Here is a 16,685-nt window from a genome sequence, read left to right as displayed (position 1 = left end):
TGGTGAGACATAATTGGGAATCATGTCATTGGTTAATTTTTTATAGGCTATATGTTGAATGGGCGGAAATACTTACTTGGAACTTCTGCAAAATCAAATTGTCTCCCAGCCCTTCGTAATTTACCAATACCTTTCGATTCCATATGGTTTTAAAACGATGGTTGTCTTGCACATAATTCGCGCATCGTCAATGAATATCTCAGTGCAACTTTTGCTAATCGATTGATTGGGGGCCACGGAGATGTTTTTTGGCTTTTAAGATCACCTGATCTTGCACCGTGTGATTTTTTATGTGGAAATTTATCAAATCCAAACTAAATGGAATTAAGGACGATGGGCCTAATACTCTCTAAGAATTAAGAGAAAGGATCTCTGATTCAATGATAGGTATTAGTCCGGAAACATTAGCCCCATTATTATAATGTTAGCCCCAACTTTTATAATAGGTTGGGTTATTGTTCTGCTGCTAATGGAGGCTTATTTGAACATTTTTTGTTAATACATTTATTTAGAATAAAATACGTTTATTTAGAATATTTTTTATTTTTGTAGAATTTTTCTTTAGTTTCGAAAGTACTTCTTTTTTTATTTACAAAAAAACCTGCTTTAACTTAATAAGGTTATTAGCGCAACGGTAAAAATTAATTACACTTTACTTATTAAATTACAATCCTTTAAAAACAGAAGTAGTTTATCAATATTGCTATTTGAGTTTAAAATGTCTTTAAGATTGTTTGGTAGATGGTATTTAATTCTATGGATATTAAACTTTTCGCACTTTTCCACTAGCACATGTTTTACTGTAAGGGGTGAACCGCATTGATCACAAATTGGGTGTTCTTCTTTTTTAAACACATGTTCATGGAAAAACTGGGTATGTAGGTCGTAAACGGGAAATGATCATTTGCTTTCATCTAGATACATCGGGTGGTTGCCATGGTCCAATTTTATTTTTTATTTCCTGAAGCTTTGATTGTGTGGATTTCCATTTATTGCCCCAGATCTCGAAAATATGTTTCATAAAGTAGCTATTTAGATCCATACTAACAGATTGGAGAGAAATTTGGGTACTGTTATCATTTATGGCTTCTTTGGCATTTCGGTCGGCTGCTTCATTACCTGCTAATCCGACGTTTGATGGGACCTAGAGAAACTTGATACTTATATCCTTAGTATGTAATTTATTTAGTTCTTCCTTTATTAGTAAAGGTAATGGATGCTGGGTGTATATTTTCTTGATTAGGTGTAATGATGACATATAATCTGTCACGATTAACATTTTGTTCACCTTATTCGCATTTGCATGTAGTAATGCTTGGTAGATTGCATAAAGTTCTCCTGTGAATACGGTTGCAGTATCTGGAATTCTATGTTTGAGAATCTCTGTGTTGTTAATTATTGCCACCCCGACTCCATTTTCAGTTTTAGACGCGTCTGTGTAGTATACTGTGTAATCGGAATGAGAGTTAATTAGATCTCTGAAGTGTTGTATGATAAGATTGGGGTTAGTGCTATTTTTTTGGAATTGTTGAAATCTACTACAGTTGAGTTTTGAAATTTTTACATTCCAAGGTAGACATGAAGATATATTTTTGTATTGATATAAGGGTGGAAATTGCTTCCAGTTAAGTAGTTTCATTGCATGATGGATTCTGTGGGAATATGGAAAATTGAAATTTGACAAGTCATTCATCATAGATATGTTTAAAATGTTATTTATTGGAATTACTTTATTTACATGTATGTTAGAAGCGTAGTTTAGGGTTAACAGCTGTCTACGAAGTTTAGCGTGGGTTCACCTATTTCGGCTTGTATTTCTATTCTATTTATCGAAGTTGTTCTGTATGCTCCAATTATAATCCTTAGGGAGGTGTTATGTAATGCATCTAAAGGTTTTAACGTTGTTTTGCTGGCAGATGCATATGCTTCTTCTTCTTCAGGTGCCATATCCGCTACGAAGGTTGGCAATCATCATAGCTATTTTAATTTTTGAGGCAGTAGCTCTAAATAGTTGTTTTGAGCTGCATCCAAACCATTCTCTCAGGTTCTTGAGCCATGAAATTCGTCTTCTTCCGATGCTTCTTCTGCCATCTATCTTTCCTGGCATTATGAGTCGCAGGATGCCATACTTCTCGCCCCGCATCACATGTCCGAGATACTGTAGCTTTCTTTCTTTAATTGTAAATTTAACTTCCTTCTCTTTACCTATTCTTTTCAGTACTTCATTGTTCGTAACTCTATCTACCCAGGAAACCGTCATAATTCTTCTATAGGTCCACATTTCAAAGGCGTTAAGTCGTCTCATTGTGTCTAGATTTAATGTCCATGATTCCATTCCATAGTATAGTACACTGTATACGTAACATTTTGTTAGGCGTACTTTAAGAGCTAATGTTAAATATTTGCCACATAGGACCTTTTTCATTTTCATAAAATTAGAACGTGCTTTTTAGATTCTGACTTTGATTTCTGCAGTGTAGTCATTATTTTCTGTTTTAAGTGTTCCTAGGTAAGTGTACTTTTTTACTCTTTCGATCTGCTGGCCTTCTACTGTCAAGATTTCGTTAGTATTATGGTTGTTTTTACAAATTTTCATAAACTCCGTCTTTTTGATATTGAGCGAGAGTCCGTACTCCCTACTACACATTAATATTTTACTTATGAGTCTTTCCAGGTCTTGTAAACTATCGGCTATTATTACTGTGTCATCTGCATATCTGATGTTGTTAACTAAGACTCCATTTACTCTTATGCCGACTGTTTCATGTTCCAGAGTTTCTCGAATTACCTCTTCAGAATAAGCGTTAAATAATAGAGGTGATAGTATGCAGCCTTGCCTGACTCCTGTCTTTATTTCCATTTCTTCAGATGTCTCTTTTTCAATTCGTACTATTGCTTGCTGATTGTAATAAAGGTTTGTTATTAACCTTAAATCTCTTTCATCTAGGTTTTTATTTTTTAGAATTTCCATGAGTCGGTCATGTTTTACTTTATCAAACGCTTTATTGTAGTCTATAAAACAGACGTAAAGAGGACGGTTAACATCCAAACATCTCTGCGTCAGCACGTTGAAGGAGAATAGTGCCTCTCTGGTACCCATACCATTGCGGAACCCATATTGTGTGTCACTAATATCCAGCTCCAGTTTAGTGTGAATTCTGGCGTGGATAATTTTCAACAGAATTTTCAAGGTATGTGACATTAAGCTTATCGTTCGATAGTCACTGCACTCTTTGGCATTCACTTTCTTTGGTAAACACACAAATGCTGATGTCAACATTTCTCTAATGATGATTCCCGTAGTATAGATAGCGTTGAACAGTTTTACTGTTATGTCTAGGTTTTTCTCGTTGACCAACTTTAATAGCTCGCTTGGTAATTCATCTGGACCAGCAGATTTATTGGTTTTCATTGAGTTTAATACCTGACTAACCTCTGATTTGGTTATCTCTGGGCCTACATCTCACGTTTGGCTATCTACAGCTGTACTAGCTTCTCTCTGGTCATGAAATAATTCCTCGATGTACTCTTTCCATCGTCGTAGTTTTTGTTCTGTCTCCCATATAATATTTCCATTTTTGTCGAGCAATATATTCGAGGTTCTTCTACTTCCTACTCCGGCTAGTTCTTTGACTTTTTTATGTAGATTAAAGTTGTCATATCTATTTTGCAGTTCTTCTATCTCTTTACATTTTTCAGAGAAGTAGGTTTCTTTAGCCTCCCTAATTTTTCTTCTTATTTGGTTTTGAAGCTGTTTACAGCGGATCGTATTGATGGTTTTGTTTTTTCTCCTTTCATTCATCAACTCTAGAATTTCCTCGGTCATCCACTCTTTTTTCTTACATTTAGTTATTGTAAGTACTTTCTTACTTGGCTCCAATATAGAGGTTTTGAAGAATTGCCACTGCTGCTCTACGTTGCAATTATTTCTTGGGTTTCTATCTAGATTTGTGTTGATTTCGTGTTTCAGATTTTCTTTTATTTCTTCTGACGTTAGTTTCTGTATGTTAAGTTTATTGTTGTTGCGGCTTTTATTGCGTCTTTTTTAATTGAAGTTGAAACCTAGCAATAAGAATACTGTGATCAGATGATACGTCTGCTCCTGGATATGCCTTTACTGCCTGAATTGAGTTTCGATATCTGTATTTTATTAGGATGTAGTCAATTTCATTTCTGACGATTTTGTTGTCTTTGTCAGCTGGCGATTTCCATGTATAAAGGCGACGCTTGGGTAATTTAAAAAGTGTATTTGCGGCTATAACATTATGCTCCTGGCAAAATTCTATTAGGCGATCTCCTCTCTCGTTTCGTTCACCAAGCCCATATGGTCCCACATTAGGGTAGCACTTTCCTTCGCCAATTTTTGCATTGAAATCACCCATGATCACTGTTATATCTCTAGATGCTGTTAGATGTAATGTTTTTTGAAGTTTGCTATAAAAGTTTTCTATTTCTTCTTCATTTTTGTCAGCAGTTGGCGCATAAATCTAAATTAAGTTCATTTTTCCATGGGTTGTCAATATCTGCAGCATTATAATTCTTTCGGATATCGGAACGAAGCCTGTTACTAATCTCGCTACTTTTTCACTGAGGATCATAGCAACTCCATATCTGTGTTGAGTGTCGCTGCTTCCAGAGTAATAAATTCGTCCATTGTCTGTATTGAGTTCGCCAGAGCTGATCCATCTTGTATCACTTATTCCTAATCTCCAGTCGCAACATCTCTTGCTGTATATTCCTCAGTTTCCCAGGTTCATACATACTTCTAACGTTCCATGTAGCGATTTTGCAGATGGATTTGTATATATTTAGTGAACAGGGATTTCGCTGGCTAACGGCCTGGGAAGCCCTGTCGTTACTGTTGTTTCTTCCCCTGCCGAATCTTGGCATCCGAGAACCATGATTAGTAGGTTGTTGATTGTCATTTCTATAAGCCATGACGATTTCTAGGGATACTCCATGAGTCTTTAATGCAGTGGTTTCCCGTTGCCTTCTGCATTCTTCTGCCGTTGACCAATTTATTGGTTCTTCCGCCTTTGGAGTCGATTTCTCAGCTCCAGGATAAAAGAGTGTCCTACTACTTACCGACTCATTCGCCCGAAGCCGTTGGTCGGTAAGCAGGTATGGTAAATGTAGGGGTTATGGTAAATGCTGGGGTTGTTATATTTGATAAACCATTTATTTAGAACACAACTTTACACTATTTCTTAACATTACTTATCTTACTTATATTCAGTACTTAGTTGACGTTTCTGAGACTACTTCATAATAAATGATACGCGTTACATCAAGTTGTTATCTTGACGTTAATTTAGTTCTGCCCTCAGATAAAAGTCGTTGTCTCTTTTATAATAGACCTTGCAACGGTCAGCAGTCGTTCATTAGTGGGTCAAGTTTTACATACCTAACCTACGACAAATTTGTGTGTTCATAATTCTGCCGACTTTACACATTCTGATCGAGGCTATTTTATTGATGTCCTCGATTCGAATTATTAAACATATTTTAATAAACAAATGCGAAATGTATTACACGTTCCTTTTAAACTTTATCTTTTTATGAATTGTAATATTTTAAGGATACTACCACACCATCCCTCTTACGGAAAAAAATTTCTCTCTTGCAACTGTCTCATTCCTCTCTCCCTTTCCCTTAGGAAGAAGAGAAATTTTTCAACCTCAAATAAGTACTGTTTACCTATGCTACTGTATACATGTACATTATCTTAAATCTAAAACATATGTGATAAAAATAGTTTATTAGTTTGCCCTATTCGATTATTTGTTTACGCCGCGATTGTTCATTTGCTCTGTCACTTTTCCGCGATATCACTAATATTGTTCACTTATGTCTACTGATTATAAGCGTATAATCTGTTTTTATGCACCTCCCTAATCTTTCCCGTATCTAGCCTAATTTTACAGTTAACATTATTTACTTCTGTTATGACAAAAGGACCTACATAAAGACTATCAAACTTATTATTTTCTTCTCTTTTGAGCAGGACTAGATCTCCTATTTTAAAATGTTGAGGTGCTGCGATTTCCTTGCTTGCGTCTTGTCTTCCCTTTTTGTGCTTTATTAAGAATGTTTTAGCTCTGTCATGTGCAATTTGTAGTTTATATCGGAGCTCATTATAATAGGCATCTATGTTATAGCATGGTTGAACTTCCTTTGTGAGATCTTCTGGTAAATTTACTTTCCGACCATACAACAATTCAAAAGGTGTGTAGCCGTGATAAGCATTAGGGGTAGTGTTGTAGCAATATGTGAACATTCTGCAACACTCGTCCCAATTTTCCTTGTTTTCGTCTATGAATGACCTTACGTATTCATTTAGTGTCCTATGTAGCTTCTCACAACTCCCTATTGACTGAGGGTGGTATGCCGTTGAAAAATTGTGTGATCTTTAGCATTTTAGTTAATTCATTCATTATTTCATTTTTGTATTCCGTGCCTTGATCCGTTGTAATCTGTTTCATGAGTCCGTATGTTGATATGAAATTATCAAAAATTCCACGAGCTATCGTTTCGGCTTCTTTATTAGGTACTGGGATACTTACTGCGTATTTCGTCAGTTCGCAAAGCATTGTAATACAGTATCGATTGCCTTCATACTTTTAGGGAATGGACCTATCGTGTCTATATACACTATGTCCCATGGTTTTGACGAAGTGTCCGATATCACAAATTCTTCGACATGTAATCTTTTTGGTTTATTAATTTGGCATTTATGGCAATGTTTAATATATTTACGTATGTCCTTTTCCATGTTCTTCCATCTGAATCTCGCTTTTAGTTTCTTTACAAGTCTATTATTTCCCACGTTACCTCCAAACATCGGGTGATTATGGTATTCTTCTATTATTCTCAGTTTTTCTTGGTCATCTTCTATGATTTCTGGTACTTCGCATATGTATATTTCTACATTTTTCAATATCTTATTTCCTTCGTTTATAAATTCATCAATTGTGCACAATTTAAAAATAATATCATTTACATATATTTTTGCTTTACTTATTGCATTCTCTACCGCTAGCTGATCAAGCTGTACCAACATTTGACCTAAATCAAAGTGATTAAAACCTGTGGTCATGCTCTTACTGCATTTGATTTTGTTTTTGACCCGAATGCTCAGTCTTGGTGAGATCCGGTTTGCTCCAAAAGACAAAATTGGTAGTCTATGCGCCTCCATATTATTTAGTACCTTTCTTACTGTTTGCTTGTGAGTTTTATGCTGTAATATAATTTTCTCTTCTGTCTCCCTTTGCTCTGCTCTTTCCGCTTTCTTCTTTGATTGAGCTCTGGTTATAGCTAATATATGATTGTTGTCTATGTATAAGTCTTTTAGCTGGTTCGTTGATATTCTCGAAAGGCTGTCCGCGTAATTATTTTTCCCTGTTATATACTCTATCTCAAAATCGTACTCTTCTAAATCTAATCTGATTCTCGTGAGTTTCGAGGTAGGTTCTGTCATCGAAAATAGGTGTGTTAGTGGTTTATGATCCGTTTTTATCAAGAATGTTGGTGCTCCATATAAATAACATTTGAAATGGATTCCCCAATGGATTGCAAGTAATTCCTTAATTATTATAGGTTTGTTAAGCTCTCCTTTGTTGAAGCTGCGCGATGCGTAAGCTATTGGTAAATCTGTTCCGTCGTAGTTCTGACTTAAAATTGCTGAGCAGCTCGCATTTGATGCGTCTGTTGTTAGTATGAATTGTTTGTTGAAGTCTGGGTATTTGAGAATTGGTGGTTTTATCAAAGCTGATTTAAGTTTTTTAAATGATTCTTCACAATCTTGCGACCAAAAAAATTCTACTCCTTTTCTCGACAATCTGTTTATAGGTATGCATATCTCTGCAAAGTTCGGAATAAAACGTCTGTAGTAGTTACAAAATGCTACGAATCTTTTAGCTTCGTCCGCTGTCTTCGGTGTCGGGTATTTCTCTATTGTTGAATATTTCGCTTTATCCGGTGATACTCCTTCTTGCGAAAGATCGTGTCCCAAATATGTAACTTCTTTTCTGAAAAATTGACATTTTGCTGGGTTTAGCTTCAAATTAAATTTCCGACATATCTCGAATGTCTTTTTTAAGTTGTCTAAATGATGTTTTTCTGTTATTCCTATCACCACTATGTCATCCATATACAGAAATGCTTTCTCAGGTGTTAAACCTGTGAATGCTATTGACATCATTCTCGAAAAGCTATTTGGGCTTATAATTAGTCCAAAAGGTAGTCTGGTGAATTGGAACGCTCCTTTTTCCGTACTAAAAGATGTGTATTTCCTTGATGATTGTTCTAATGGTATCTGGTGAAACCCTGACATTAAGTCTATTACTGAGAACCATTTTGCTCTTCCTAGTTGGTCTAATATTGAGTCTATTCTTGGTAACGGAAATTTATCTGTGACTAGTTTCTTGTTTAGCTCTCTGAAATCTATACATAATCTCCATGCTTTGTTTCCATCTATAGCTTTTTTCGGTACTAGTACGACCGGACTGTTGTATTCTGATGTCGATGGTTCGACAATTCCCTGGTCTATTTTCTATCATTCTTGATGTGTATTTTTAAATTCGCGTAGTCTAATATGCATTGATAATTTGTGATAAAATCTCTTCCAATTATTCCGTCTGTTGGGATAGGAAAGTTGTTTTCTACCAATTGAAAGGTATGCCCAAAAAGATTGCCACTTACGTCTAGCGTAGTTTCGATTTCTCCCATTGTTTGCAGTTCTCCTCGGGTTACTCCTTTTATTCTCGCTTTTGTATTTGGTCTTACATGTTCTCGCATAGAGTCTTGTGTGCATTTAAGTATTGAAATATCCGCTCCTGTGTCTATAATAAATGTATTTACTCGTCCTAAGATTCCTGTTTTTATCCTTACGAAATTTGTTAGGTTTAAGTCGAAGTTGTAGATATAGTATTCTAATTCTGTCATCTGTTCATCCGTCTTATATAAGAATTGGTTGTTCAAAACCCCAACTGTGGGTTTTCTGATTCGCGTTGACTATCTTCTATTTCTAATAATCGTATATTCCCATTGAATCCTCTTGAATTTCCTCTATGTGCTTGATTATTAAATTTTCTGAACCCTTTCTGTTCATGTGGACGGTGATCTCTTTTTAAATCGTTTTGTTGCGAGAAATTTGGTCTCCTCCACTGGTCATATCCATTGTAATATCCTCTTTTGTACTGGAATTTTCCTCTTTTGTTAAAGTGCGTTCTATAGTTTAACACTCTTCCATGTGCGTTGTCTTCTGTTGTGTCTATTGATAAAAATTTTGACATTACCTCTTGTGGGGTTGCGAAGTTGCCTGCCTCTAATATCAGCTTGGCTTTATCTGTGCTGGCATTACGTTTCATCGTAGCCACTACTGCCTCCGTTGTATACTTCTTAGCCAACTCTCCTGGCATTCCCTCTGTTATGTACGCCACTTTTAATTGTTCTGCTAGTGCCTCAACCTCAGATGCGTACACAGCTGCATCCCTATGTCCTTGTTTCCTTTTTTCGAGTTTAGCTATCACCATTTTCGGCGTGTCACCTTTTAGTTCTCTCTTCAATGTTGCTTGTATATCTAAAATTGTATCTTCTGCGGTTATCAAATTTCTGGCTTTATTCGTTAATCTTGTTTTTATGAGGCTTACCGCTGTTTCCTCATGTCCTACTGCTATTTTCTGCAAAAGTTCAAGTGCGTCTAAGAAGGGTTGTAGTTTTCCTGTGGTTCCGTCGAATTCACTCGGTAAAATTTTGCTTGCAATATTTAAAAATTCGTTGATACTAAGAGCCATGGTTTCTTTTTGTTCTGTGTCGCTTTGATCTTCCTCTATATCTTTGCCAATCTGTTGAGTTATCAGATTAGAAACTAATATTCTGGAATTTATGGCTTGGAACGATCGTATGACCTTGTCTCGATTTTTACTAAAGTATCTCTTACAAGTTTCTCTCTGAATATCAGTTAAGGCTTCCCAATTTTTGGTTATGAGGTGTACAAATCTATTATATGATTCAATTAATTGTGTCGTTATCTCAATCTTTACTTCCTTGCTTTTCGGTATCTCCTTTTTCAACACTCTTTTGCTCTGTTTGGTTATATCCTGCGTAATGGTCTCAAGTATTTTAACAAAATCTTCCCAACTGCTAGGCATTTCAAACGAAAACACAAATCCGATAGTCTTATGTAGTACGATAAAATTCAATAAGTAGTTACTTAGCCAAAAAATATATTCATTCAGAAAAATAAGATCATCAATTATCCGTTAAAATTCAATAAGTTAATAAATTAAAAATTATCCATACCCAAATATAAGCAATATTGTTATCAAAAGTCATAAAATAATAATTAATAATCAATAAATGTTATAAATAATAATAATAATAGAATAATAATATATTCAATAAAGAAATAATAAATAAAAAATCAACTGGCATATTATCATGCGTGTAAGGGGGTGCAATAAAAATAGTGTTGTGAATTTATTAATTGTTATGTCTTTAATTTATAATGTCTTTATCAAAAGGTTCTTATCTAAATTTATTAAAAAGCACAATAACTGATATTAATTTATTTATCACTAAATATACATAATTTATTAAAAGGCGAGCGTAACAATAAATATCGCGAGCGCGAATCTTGTTTATTAACCGTCTCTCCATATAAAAATGTTGTATTTATATACGAAATCCTGATATACTAGAATAGTCGAGAACATCTAGTTAGAGGATTCACCATAATTTGAATCTAGAACCTCCGGCGAAATTTCTACAACAAAACAGAATATTAGTCATCATATATTTTACAGTTATTTTTAGGCCAGGATATCTATGCTGGTATCGGCAACTGGACCCTCTTTTACAACTTCCAGTTGTATAAAAATGACAAGGGACGGTTTTCTCTCCGCACCAGTAACTATGCGGATTGCAACAGACTAACACCTGGACTTCGGTGTCTTTGAAGATCTTCTCCACCATATTTCGGATAACCCTCCAATCTAATTGGCGGCACTCCAACTTTGGCATGGCTAACTTTTGCACGTCGGACTCTAGTACGTGCTCTCTCAATTGAAGTAAGGCTTCCCATACATCTCGGTAGGTAGGTTGGTCACGGGCAGTGTCTTTTGTTACCAGGTAGAAAAGGTAACGTGATGCATCTTGGAGTTTCAAGGTTTTACCGGGAGCTGGCACCTGGCATTGAAGTTCTGTAACTCGACCAAACTTCCTTCGAAAGACGGATGCCAACCCTGGTGCGTCTTTGATACTGGCCGGGATGGTAAGGGCCAGCGAGTAGTCATCGGGGAGCGCGAGTAGATCTTGCTTTTCTTCAGTGGTAACACCATGTCTTGCTTTACCGGTACCTCCATAGGCACCCATGAATTCCTCAAACGTGAGGTCAGACACGTCTTGGACTTGGTTTACTTCCACTTCTTCATCTACGTCGTGGTCACCTTCGAAAGACGCCAGCCGGTTATGGTGTACTATCATCGGCTTTCCCTTCGGAATCTTGCTTATTCGGTAGATGACATCGTTGATCTTCTCCATAATGAGGTATGGACCTTCCCAAAACTGCTGCAATTTGGGAGAACAACCTTTTCTCTTCTTGGGATTATACAGCCATACTTTGTCGTTCTTCTTAAAGCAACCCTTTTCGGCTTGTGTATCGTACCGTTTCTTCATTCGGTCGCTAGCGATCTGTAGGTGGGAACGGACCAACTCATGTACATCGTCCATTCTTCTTCGTAATTTGATCACATAATCTTCACCTGCTACATCTTCTCCAGGTCGACATCCAAACTCGAGATCACAAGGTAGTCGCATTTCGCGTCCGAATAGGACTTTGGCTGGTGTCTGGCCTGTTGATTCGTTAACAGCAGATCTGTAGGCCATTGTGAAGAACGGAAGGTATTGGTCCCAGTCTCGCTGATGATCGGACACCATCTTTGTCAAATATTTGCCAACTGTCCTATTCATCCGTTCTACCATACCATCAGATTGCGGATGATATGCTGTAGTTCTTGTTTTCTTCATGCCTAGTCTATCACATATTCCTTGGAATAGATCGCTTTCGAAGTTCCTGCCTTGGTCACTATGTATCTCCAAAGGCACTCCAAATCGGCTGATATATTCTTGGATCAACTTATCTGCAACGGTGGCGGCCTTCTGGTCTGGAAGTGCGTAAATCTCGACCCACTTAGTAAAGTAATCCATTACTACCAACATGTACTTTCCTCCATTTTCACTTTCTGGAAATGGCCCAGCGATATCCAAAGCTATTCTTTCAAACGGGCTTCCAACATTATATTGTCTCATAGGAGCTCTCCTTTTTCGGTAAGGCCCGTTACTCGTAGCACAAATAGTACATTTCTTACACCAGTCTTTTACGTCGTCGGAACTGTTCATCCAATAAAACCGTTCCCGAATTCGCTGAAGGGTTTTCTTTACACCAAAATGCCCTCCCGATGGACTGTCGTGTAACTGACGAAGTACTTCGGCTATTCTGCTCTTTGGGATCACCAACTGTCTTCTCTTCTCTGAACCGTCATCATTTTTCAGGACTCGTTTGAGCAAGCCATCTTCGATGATAAATGAGTCCCACTGGGCCCAATACGTCTTAACTACTGAGCATAGGTTTGATATTTCCTGCCAAGGTGGTCGACGGTTTTCCTCTTTCCATTTTCGGATTTTCTGTATAACTGGATCTCTCTCTTGTTCTTCCCTTATCTTAGTAGGCGTCCAGTCGTCGTTGACAATCGTCGTTCTTAGCACTGCTGCTTCCTTGGATTCCGTTTTGTTGCAGTGGGAACACTCTGCTGGGCATGGCCTTCTGGAAAGAGAATCAGCGTTTCTATGGCTAACTCCGGCCCGGTGCTCAATCTTAAAATCGTATTCTTGGAGTCGTTCGATCCACCTGGCTATCTGACCCTCTGGATTCTTAAACTGCATCAACCACTTAAGGGCGGCATGGTCGGTTCGGATTAGAAACTTTCTGCCATAGAGGTATTGATAGAAGTGCTCTACTGATTTCACTACTGCCAGAAGTTCTCTTCTCGTGACGCAATAATTCCGTTCTGGTTTTGAAAGAACTTTACTAAAATATCCGAGGACTCGTTCCTGTCCTCCTTGAATCTGAGACAGCACTCCTCCAATTCCCACATTACTTGCATCCGTATCTAAGATGAACTCTCCTTCTGGCAGTGGATACCCCAAAATTGGTGCTGTTATTAAATGATTTTTCAACGTTTCAAAGGCATTTTGGCAGTCTATATCCCAGCGGTATTCTCTTGCTTCCTCTGTAAGTCGCGTTAATGGCTTAGCGATATCTGCAAACTTCTTAATAAACCTCCGGTAGTAAGTACATAGTCCAAGAAAACTTCTCACTTGATGTTTGTCAGTTGGTTTTGGCCAATCCTTAATGGAATCGATTTTTCCCTTATCCACGGCCACTCCTTCTTTACTGACTATATGACCCAGATAATTGACTCTACCTTGAAATAGCTGGCACTTCTTGGGGTTTAGCATAAATTGGGCAGCTTTAAGTCGATTAAAAACGTTTTCTAAATTCCTCAAATGATCTTCGAATGTCTCCCCCAAGACGATTATGTCATCTAAATAAACCAGGCATGTTTTCCAAGATAACCCTCTCAACACATTTTCCATAAGCCTCTCAAATGTCGCAGGAGCATTACAGAGTCCAAATGGCATAACGTTGAATTGCCACAATCCAGATCCTGTGGTGAAGGCTGTCTTTTCTTTATCTACTGGGTCCATTTCTACCTGCCAGTATCCAGACTTCAAATCCAAAGTAGAAAACAATTTACTTCCAGCCAATGTGTCCAATGTGTCATCGATCCGAGGCAGAGGATAACTATCTTTCTTGGTAACGTTGTTCAGCAAACGGTAATCCACACAGAACCTCGTCGTTCCGTCTTTCTTCTTAACCAGGACCACCGGAGAGACCCATGGGCTCGTAGAAGGTTCTATCACCCCGTCTTTCTTCATTTCCTGAACAATCGTTTCAGCTTCCTCTCTTTTCGCCTGTGGTAATCGTCGAGCTGTTTGACGAATTGGCTTAGCATTACCAGTATCGATTTTATGCTTAACAACCGTAGTTCTTCCCGTCTTTCCTCCTTTCGGTACGAAAATATCACGATACTGCCGAAGAAATTCCCTTAATTTCCTTTTCTCCATCTGATTTAGAGACTGTCCTGCAACTGCAACCATTTGGTCGGATTTGTCGTTGGAATTATCAGATGTTGTCGCCTGACGGATTATGGATGTCACAGGTACACAAGTTCCTACTTTTGTCTCTTTCTTTATGGTCACTGGGTAGTCGTTGACATTGATAAGTCTCACAGGAATTTCCTTAGCCGAAGTCACGAATTCTTTTCCAATTATGATTCCACGGCCAACCTCATCGTCGTGGTTCCAAGGCTCCATCATAACAGGTCTCCCTTCGTCCACCATTCCCTGTAGCCGCGCTACTATGATCGTTTCGCTTCTCGCAGGCACGACTGTATCTTCTGTAATGGCTGCTTGCACAGTGTTGTCATTATGTGGATGGAGAAATACCTCCTCGTTGCCAACTTTGATTACCTTATTCTTAAAATCCAATTGGAATCCGTGCATATTCATTACGCCCATTCCTAATATAACATCCTCTTCGATGTCAGCAACTATAACAGTATGGACAAACTTTTCTGCCCCAATTCCCAATTGTACCTGGATTTCTCCATGAATGTTGGCATTTTCACCTGTAGCGGTCCGAAGTCGCAACCTCGTTGGTAACAGTTTCTTACGGCTGTTTATAACTGTCGGGCGTATAATGGTTCTGGTCGCTCCGGTATCCACCAACAACGTATGCTTTTTACCATTTATGTCTCCATCTACATATACACTATCTTCACGACATTTCAAAGAAGCTATTAGTATGAGAGGGTCTTTGGAAAAGTTCTGGGTCGAGGCTGCCCCCCTAAGGCTGACCCGTTCTAGTTTTCCTGATGGCGAGTTTCTTGATTTGCGTCGTACCTAGGGTGCTTACAGGAGCTTCGTACGTGTCCTATTTCGCCACAATTCCAGCATCTGATGGTCTTCGTTTTCTTGTATGTCATGCTTTTTATCATATTAACGAGCTGGTCAAGTTTATCTTCATCTCCTTCCTCTTTTACAGTCCTAACTTTACTGTACCCGCCAGAGGCCTGCGTAGCTGACTCGTATTCGAGGGCGGCGGATAAGACATCAACCAGCGTCTTGTGACGAGCTAATCGTAGTGTTCTCTGCATTTCATGATCACGAAGACCATCAATAAACGTTTGAACGGCCAATTTTTCCATCATATCTTCGGGAGCTGTTGGATAAGCATATCGTACTAATCTGGCAATATCTACCTCATATTCTTGAAGAGCCTCATCTTTCTTCTGTCTACGATTTTTAAGCTGCGACTGATATACATGCTCCAAATGTTCGTGGCCATATCGCATATTTAACCTCTTCTTCAGTTGTTCGAAATCATCGGTCTCCTCTACGGCTATGGTCTGAAGCACATCTAAGGCATCTCCTCGAAGAGCGATAGTCAGGTTTACCGCCTTTTCTTTTTCAGACCATCCATTTGCTCTTGCAGCTGATTCGAACTGTTTCATGTAGTTGTTCCATGACGATTTTCCATCGAAAGTTGGGACTTTAACATGAATAGAACCTCCACTTCCTTCAAATTTCGGCCGTGTCTCCAACTTACATTTCGTCTCGTCTTCTTTTATCTCCACTGTAATCGGATTGTTACCTCTCTCTGCTGTCCCTGTTTCCTCGATCTTCCTTTCCCTTTCTTTCATCTTTTCTTCGAAGGCCAACATATCGGCAGCAACTTGATTTTTTAACGAAGATATTCTATCGTCGAAGGGCAGACATCTCAGAAGTGACTTTAGAGATTTCCGAAGAGATGTTAGCAGAGACTTTGCTTTCCAGCGAAGAAATCTCGTTAGAAACTTTGTCTTCTAACGAAGCGATGTCGCCGGAAACTTTGGCTACATCACCAGAAACTTTGGCTACATCAGAAGAAACTTTCGAAATATCGTCAGAAACTTTGTTCTCTAATGATGCGATGTCGCCGGAAACTTTCGAAATCGACGAGAGGACAGCATCTTCAAATATATAGGTCTCTGTATCTAGTCCTTCTTCTAGCAAAGCGTTCTTTAGTCGTTGGACTAACTCAGCCTTTTTTCCGGTAGAAGCTAATTCTCTGTCTTCAAGATGTCTTCTTAAATTAGTCACTGTCAGCTCATAAATCGTAGCCATTTTACAAGTATCTATTTATCTTAAGTATTCCACTGTTCTGACACCATTTGTTGTGAATTTATTAATTGTTATGTCTTTAATTTATAATGTCTTTATCAAAAGGTTCTTATCTAAATTTATTAAAAAGCACAATAACTGATATTAATTTATTTTATAATATCATATAATGATAATATCGCGAGCGCGAATCTTCTTTATTAACCGTCTCTCCATATAAAAATGTTGTATTTATATACGAAATCCTGATATACTAGAATAGTCGAGAACATCTAGTTGGAGGATTCACCTTGAATCTAGAACCTCCGGCGAAATTTCTACAATAAAACAGAATATTAGTCATCATATATTTTACAGTTATTTTTAGGCCAGGATATTTATCGTAACAATAGATAATATGC

The sequence above is a fragment of the Diabrotica undecimpunctata genome, chromosome 1 (assembly GCF_040954645.1).
Source record: "Diabrotica undecimpunctata isolate CICGRU chromosome 1, icDiaUnde3, whole genome shotgun sequence".
Classification (NCBI taxonomy): domain Eukaryota; kingdom Metazoa; phylum Arthropoda; class Insecta; order Coleoptera; family Chrysomelidae; genus Diabrotica; species Diabrotica undecimpunctata.
The sequence above is the reverse complement of the archived record's forward strand: the minus strand, read 5'-3'. Positions refer to the sequence as shown.